The sequence below is a fragment of the Vicugna pacos genome, chromosome 6, assembly GCF_048564905.1.
Source record: "Vicugna pacos chromosome 6, VicPac4, whole genome shotgun sequence".
NCBI lineage: Eukaryota > Metazoa > Chordata > Mammalia > Artiodactyla > Camelidae > Vicugna > Vicugna pacos.
In genome coordinates this window covers 19223261-19231520 of record NC_132992.1, presented here as the reverse complement: position 1 = coordinate 19231520, position 8260 = coordinate 19223261, and the positions used below count along the sequence as shown (strand labels likewise).

At 39.2% G+C, this 8260-nt stretch overlaps 1 pseudogene; it reads left to right on the top strand.

The window, feature by feature from the left end:
* Positions 1 to 272: 272 nt before the first annotated feature.
* Positions 273 to 4823, top strand: LOC116277972 (gem-associated protein 2-like; annotated as a pseudogene).
* The last annotated feature ends 3437 nt before the right edge of the window (positions 4824 to 8260 follow it).

Sequence of the window (8260 nt, the reverse complement as noted above, 5' to 3'; positions counted from 1 at the left end):
TAGATGAACTTCCCCAGGGAGCTGGGTGAGGGGCTGCAGCACAGAGAGTGCATCAAACGCTATGGATTTGCATGTTTGACTTGTCTGTACTTCTCTCTAGACTAAAGGTTTCTTGAATGTAAAAAGAATCTTACATATCTCTGTTCTCCCAATGTCTGGCCCAGAGCATGAGGCAGAGTAGAAACTCAATAACATGCTTGTTGAACTAATAATGAACAAATAAGCACCAACAACAATAAAAAGAAATGGAAGGGCGAGAGACGTAAATAATGATGAGAAGGGGTGTACTGCTGCAAAGAGCTCATCTGCACTTACCTTGAGGATACAAGGTAAGATAAATCACGATCTTACCAGAAAGTTGCATTGATTTTGATGCTAGTGCCATGCTATGTGGACCACCTGATTGGAAATGTCTGCCGTTCTGGGAGAATAAAGGTAAGTAATGAGGTTGGTGAGAATAAAGTGTTCAGCTGGGATACAAATGACTAGAAGGCATATGAGAAGCACTGTGTGTGGGCACCATCCTGGCCATGAATTGAAGACGATTTGTTGGGTTGTCCCCCTCTGTCTGCTGGAACTTATTCCCTGTTACCCTCTTAACATGTTCCTTCTCCTCTGGTTAGATTAACATTTTTATTGACTCCATGAAAATACCTTATTAGTTTCTACCTCATTGTCTTTTCTCACAATGTCCCTTTTTCTTGTTTTTTCTTTTCCCTTTTCTTATTCACTTATAAATGATCCTTCAAAGATCAATTCAAGTTTCTCTGCCTCCAGGAAATTATTAATATTTCCAAATTAAGCTAAGCCTGTCATCTTCAGAACACCTGCAATATTGCCATCTACATTACACAACTAATATGGGATATAATTAAGAATAATGTATTTTCTACTGCTTTAGCGACTCACTTTGTCTCCTAACCAGACTATAAACTCCTTCAGTGCAGGGATTATAATTCAGACTTTTTGTAATTCTTCAAAGGACTTGGCCTGATAACATATTATTTAGTCAATGAATACTTGCTGATTGAGGAAAATGGGTTTGTAGATAACTTTAAAAATATATGTTTATGAAGTAACATGGTTCTCAAACAGCTTTCTGATTGTCCTCCCCAAATTTTTGCCTTTGTTATAAAATTTGGGACTTTCTGGTTCTACAGTTCCATTTGTATATAGGTACATATGCATAAATGTGGTTATAGAGAAGCAGAAAGAGTTATTTTACTGTTTTATTGTAAACTTCATATTCAAGAAGTTCTTATACTTGCGAGCTTCTTTTCTGTTATTCATCCCTAAGAGGGTATGATAAATCGTTGTTTACTGCCCTTTGAATAATACACTGTCACAAATGCTGCTTCTGGTTTTCTCCTTTGCCAGCTATCCAACCTTAGCCCCTTCAGACATTTAAATGCCATGAACAGATGCTCAATAATATTACTTGGTGACTGGGCATAATTTGTAGTGCTTACTTCTGGAAGTAGATGAAAATAGAAGCATTATGTATTTTTAAAGCTTTTCTTTCACATATGGCATGCTTCACAGGGCGGGAGGATTTGGATGAATGGATAGCTGAATGCAGCTAATACTCTCATTTCAGTCTCATCTAAAAAGGGGAAATATAGGAAACATAGGAAACATCCGAATGGAAGCTAAACTGCACAAGATGCTATTTTACCGTTAACTCAGACCCTTCTTACGCCAGATGGTGTTGGAGGAAAGCTTTGTTTTCTTGACGATGGGCATCTCCTTTAAATTTTGCTCACCAGACACGTTTCCTGTCTCCTTGGCATTCACAGACACTGTGGTCTTCTTTTACACACCTCTTAGATGCAGTAGCTGGTTTGGCATTTCCAGGCACTGTATATACCCTTCTGACTGGTTCCCTAGGAAGGGAATCTATGCTTCTTGATCTATTAAAATCTTCAAGGATTCAAATAACCATGCATGCTATCATAACATCCTGTAATAGCACTCCCCACATTAAAATGTCATTTACCTATTTTCCTCTCTCTCTGAAACCCACACTGTGCACTCCTAGTTATCAGGAACTCTTTCTGATTTATCTTTTTATTTTAGTCTGGCATATGGCAGATGCTCACTAAACGTTTCTTGAGAACACGAACAAATGAAGACCAGAAATTCAATCTACTTTGATATTTAAAGGAAGCCGTTATACTTCCTGGAATCACATGGGATAGAGGGAACTTTTTTTTTTATAAATAGATGCTTATGCTGTGTCTGGAGCACAGCACATGTTACCTCATTCAATCTTTTCAAGAAATTCATGAGCTATTCCCTTATTTGCCGCCATTTGTTGGTTATTTACCTACCTGATATACACTATGTCCTATCTTTCAAAGTGTTTTCTCATTTAATGTTGTTAATGATTCTATGAAGCAGGTACTACTATTCCTATTTTTAAAAGAAGGAAGCTGAGGCTCAAAGAGGATATGAAATGTTTGAGTCCAAATCGCCTAACTTTAAAACCCAAATATTTCCTACTTGGCCATCATAAGAAGGAGACAAAATGTTTGGGACAAAGAGGTTATTTATGTGACTTTGCTGCTTTCTTTGTTTTTCCTCTAATATCTGTATGTACCACTTTCTCCCTGTGTACCTTGCATTAACTTTCTTCTAGACAAAATACCTTATTATTTACTATGAAATACAGAGAAACCTTATTGGCCATCTTGTAGGCTGCTAGTCCAATGTTAAGTCAATGAATACATTCCTTTCACTAACAATCCTTGTTTCCATCAGTTGTGACCAGATTCTTAAAGTCACATTCTAGAAAGCTTGACTACCTTTGCATAAGGACCTGCCTTGGCAGCTTTTCCCAGAAGGAGCCTGTGGGTCTGGAAATTGCTCAGAATTTTATCAGTGGTCCAGTCACAAACAGAAGATGCTCCCAAAGATAAGCATGAGCCCTTCATCAGTAGAGTAATTTTAAGCACAGCTTTACTAAAGCAGCATCAAATTCTAACTGGATCTACTAAACGTAATTTAAGGAGCCATAGTGGGCTAATTCTAATGTACTGTTATATCCAATATATAAGCACAATATTACATGTAAGCAAGTGTGTGTGTATATAATGTGTACAGTAGGGGGAGGGATAAGGATGTGGGAGTATGGTGGTGGACTGAAAACATTATTTTAACTTTGTTTTTTGTACCGTAACAGACAGGTTTTGGTATTGCCCCTCAAGAAGGACATAAGAGTAGAGAAAGAAAGGGTAATTGAATAAGCGAAAAAGAGAGAGGTTGCCATGCTAGTAAAACTGGATCCTGAGATGAAAAAAAACTTAGAGGTCAGCTAATACAACTCCCTAAGCCAAGGAGAATACTATTTCCATTGACATCACTGAGTATCAACTATCCTCAAAAGGATAGATCAGAAGATTATCACTTTTCATTTTGCAAAGATGAAGACAGAGACAGGAAAAGTCAAAACGGTTAATGTGGGAAAGGTATGGGTAGGATATATCAGATGAAGTCACCTAATAGCAGAACAGCAGACTTAAAGGAACCTCCTGAACTGAGAGATGGGTGTGCGCTTGTAGCGTTTACACGGCACAGATGGAATGGGAATTAGACTTCTTGTCCTGAGACCTAGATTCTAGGCTAGTCTCCATCCTTAGCTAGCCACGTAGCACTGAGCTGCACATACGATTTCTCATCTGTGAAATGAAGGGGTAGGACTAAAAGATTCCTAAATTATTTTCCAGTGATAAATTACATGATCCTACAGAACATATTTCCTTCTGACAATGGATCAACTGTAGAATATATTACTCTAAGGTTGTATTGATTAAAAATAAAAAAATAGTTTTGGGGGGTGTTGATCACTACTTACGCAAAGAACTAAATTTACAATCTTCATTGCACCACTGGAGCCTTCATCTTGATACAATCAATAGGTGTGATCGCATGTAATTTAGCCCCCTAAGCTCTACCTCTTGATTAACTCTGTGCCAAATGCTTCTATTTTTCTGCCTGTGTAGTGACCAACCTAGACTTGGCACACATGCTGAGCGGAACTGGCTAAACTGAAAACTATGGCACAGGTACCAGTGAAGTCTGCAGGGGGAGAGCTGATACCCCAGCTGTTGCCAGTGGAGCCCTGCAACTCAACAGGAGGTTTAGATCCCTCTGTACCCCTAAGGATGCCTCAGGAATACCTGAGGCCAGTCTAGATTGAAGCAGCTCAATGTCCAGACGTTGTGGCAGCACACATTAACCCAAAGAATTTGAAAAGGAAGCAAAGTGTGGATGGTTCTCTTTCAGAATAACAACTTGCTTCTGAAGGATATTCCCCCACAGCTCAGAGGCAACAGCAACAAGTGGCACAGCTTTCAAGTGTTCAACAGAGCGTGAGCAGACACTGAGGTCACTGGGAGTCACAACAGCTGGGTAGGAACAGGACCGTTCCTTTCAGGTATGTGAAGTATGTAATCATTTCTCCTTTTCTGGGATAAATATCCTTCAGTCTTCCAAAATCTGAAGATGAGGAAAGCTGTAAAAAAATGTGTAGCAGAATGGATGAGTCAACAGTAATGAGCATCTTGGAATATCTGAGTAGCTGGTTTGGAGAAAGAGACTTTATTCCAGAGATGAGATTATAGCATTATGCTTTATTGGCTTGTCTTGGAAAACCTTTATTACCTGAGGATCGTTCACTAATTAGGCAGCTTGCAAGAAGGTGCTCTGAAGTGAGGCTTTCAGTGGACAGCAAAGATGACGAGAGGGTTCCTGCTTTGAATTTACTAGTCTGCCTGGTTAGCAGGCATTTTCACCAATGTGATGTGGATGATAAGCTGTCTTGATGTAGCTGATCTCAGGGACAGAAGATACATGTGATGATGGCAGTCTGAGGAAGGGCAATGCCAATCCAAGTGCAGATTGCATCACATCTTCAGCACAATGTGAAAGGTCCTCATCTTAACCTGTGCAACTCAAGTTGACTTTCAGAAGATAGATTTTATTGATTTGAATATCTAAAGTAACTGGAAAATGCCACCCAGTTTTTGAAGAGTTTAAACAGTTTTCTGAAATCACATGCTTTTAAAACAAATCAAGTGCCATTTACTGATGAAGCATCCTGCCCAGAAACTGTATGATGAAATTTTACAGGAGATCCTTGGTGCTATTATAGTGTTTACTTACATACATACATATAAAAATATATTGAAAATGTGAAAAAAATAGCTTTCAGGGATGTGGTTCTTAAGCTTTCTATTACATTCTCTGCTGATAAAAATTATGTCATTATTGCATTTTCCCCACAGACCTGTTTCACATCTTCTTCTCTGAGCCCTACATTTTTCTTTATTAGAAACTTGCTTGTTCTGGCCCCTCTTACAGACTCATTGTTGGGTTAAAGAGGTGCTAATATTCACAAGGATGATATCAAAGCTATATGCACCTTTTTCGGGTTGTGCAGTGCACCAGGGCACCAAATTGAAGGAGCAAGTGGGAGCTGCAAGCACTGTGCCTTTGTGCGGGTGCATCCAGCTGAAAGCAGGCAAGACTCTTTCCAATTCACTCTAAGGTGTAGTAAGGGCTTGAGGTGTCCTGGGAAGTGGGATTCATCCATTTGCTCCATGATCTGAAAAAGGTCTGAATTATACTAATACTATGACTATCCATTCCTCAATGTCAAACGTATATGACAAAACGAATTACAAGGGACTCTTTTTGGGGAGCTAAAAAAGAAATGACATAAATCAGTTCCACTTAAGGGGCAAAACATTCTAGGCAACTCAGATTAAACTTTGCATTGGCCTATTTTGTTGGAATAACAGCACATTGCCGTAGGAGGACAAAATTTATTGGTCAAAATTTCCTCAGGGCTAACTCACACTGAATCCCTGCTGAATGATCTCAAAGGAGTAAAACAAATTACATATACTGCATTAGGTCTTAGCATGTATGGTACAGTCAAAGGTGATTCAAACACTTGTGCAGGTGCCATGCCCCGCAGAGAAAGGAAAATCTTGTTAAAGCACTTGTTGATATTCTCTCTCTCACGAAGAATTTGATAGACTTTTATGCAGATACTCAGCAATCTATATATGATTTGGAATGAAAATGGGTTGTGTAAGTTGTCCTAGAATTTCACAGAAAATGTAAATTGTCTACGCTCTCTTCCAAATAAAATCAGACTTAAAATGGTTTCCATAGCTCTCCCTTCAACCATAAGATGTTCCCATTAGTGCCAATTAATGTTGAGACCCTGGCAGTCTGTGTGTATGATTCATTAATGAGAAGCTTCACTTACAGCTGAGAAAGCAATGTGATGGGGCAGCTGTAATAATTTCTCACCTCCTCTACATGGACCCCTGCCCTGCAAACTGCTGACTTCTCACTACAGATAAGCTTCCCTCCCTTTGGCCTATGGTAGTGTGTGCTCAGGGGACAGTGGACAATGGCAACAATGATGGTGAAATCCTGCCTAACATTCCAGCTTCCACACTTACTTGAGACCAAATGTGTGACTGTGACTCTAACTTTCCCCTCTCAAATGAAATTTCTAACTCAAATTAAGGATGGTACAGGGAAGAAGCCGAGACCTCTGTTACTCTCAGTATATGGCTTTTCTACAAGGTATCCACTTCATCAACACCCTTTAAATCTGTAGAATATACTGCTAGTCCTATTACTCACATGACTCCAGCAATCAAACTGTCTCAACTAATTTATGTCCAGGCTGTGTCAAAGATGCTGGTGTTTACAATTTATATATACATGTATTTAATTATGCCTGAATATTTCATAGCTATGACTCCAGATACTGCAGTTATTTATTAAATGGTACAAGCCAAGTTACCACTTTCCCCCCATCCAGATGCTTCCTTTTTATCCTCCAACCTAAGCGGGGGAACAAACGAGAAGTGACTAGATGCTGAGTGCCAGCCAGCCTCCCAAATCTGCACAGTGAGAAGAGTAGGGAGAAAGTACCCCCAAGTCCAAGAAGCCAAGTCACAGTAACGCTCTTCAGAATGAAAACGGGGCTCTCTCTGCCTCTTAGGGAAAAACACTCAAGGCCCAGCAAGACCTTTTATCCATGAACCTGGCTGGCAACTTTCTCCCCACTTCTATCTTCCTGATTCTGGAAGTGAGCATGGTATGCTCAGCAGAGTTGTTTCAAGCCCTGCTTTGCTTAAAGCAGTATCAAACTCTGAACAAAAATCCTTCAGTTTTAATATTAATTTTCATTTATTTCAAGAGGGAGCTGGGCTGAAATACAATTTTTTACCTTCTACAAACAACAGTGCAAGTAACATTGAAGGGGAAATGTTTATGCTACTTAGGAGAATCAACTGCTTTTCAAGCACCATTAAGCGCTTTAGAAATAGTACATTTCATCAATATCCCCACTGAGCTATTAACAGGCAAGTGACCTCAGACAAGTGCCTAAACCTCTATAGGCCTCAGTCTGCTCATCTGTAAAATGAGAGCACTAGATTGGATTTTCTCTATGGATCCCTATGGCTCTGAGAGGCTATGATTCTATACATTAATTGCAAATGACTCTTACCTGGGTGATAAAAAATCAGTGGCCTGAAACACTCTTGGAATCAGGGCTGTTTCCAGTTTTGTTTTTTTTTTCCTGGATGAGGATGGAAACAGCAATCATTACTTGGGGCCGTGGGGGCTACTTGCTTGTACTCAGGCTTTCTGAAAAGTTGAGATGCATTAATTGGCTATCTTCTGGGTCTAAATCTGCTTCTAAATTGACTGGGGATTTTATATTTTCCCTATGAGGTCCAGTGATGGCTAGGTACTTAAAAGGAGTTATAGTTAAACAAGGAGACATAGTTCTGCTCCCTGGAGGGCTCTAACTAGAACAAACCTCAACTCTGCTCAAGCCTCTGGTAATTTCATGGAGAAGGCAAGGACCAAAAACTACCCAGGGAAGTTATACATTTCTGATATGTTTAAATAAATTGAGGCAGAATTTTACATATCTCATAGAGTCAAGATGATGTCAAGTAAACTGTATTAACTAAACTATTTTATTTATTATTAACCATCCATACCCAAAGCGGTGAAAGTTATCCACGAGGCTATATATCCTTTTATATGTTTGTGACTTGTCATTTAAAAAATATATATATATAAATACCTGGAAGGTTTCAGTGGTTATAATGCTGTTTGTTTTTAATAAGACTATGTAGTCAGATTAAGCTCAGGTTAATAATACCAGTTTGTTCCTTTCAGATCAAAACAAAAGTCCACGGACTATGGACAGAAGTTTCCC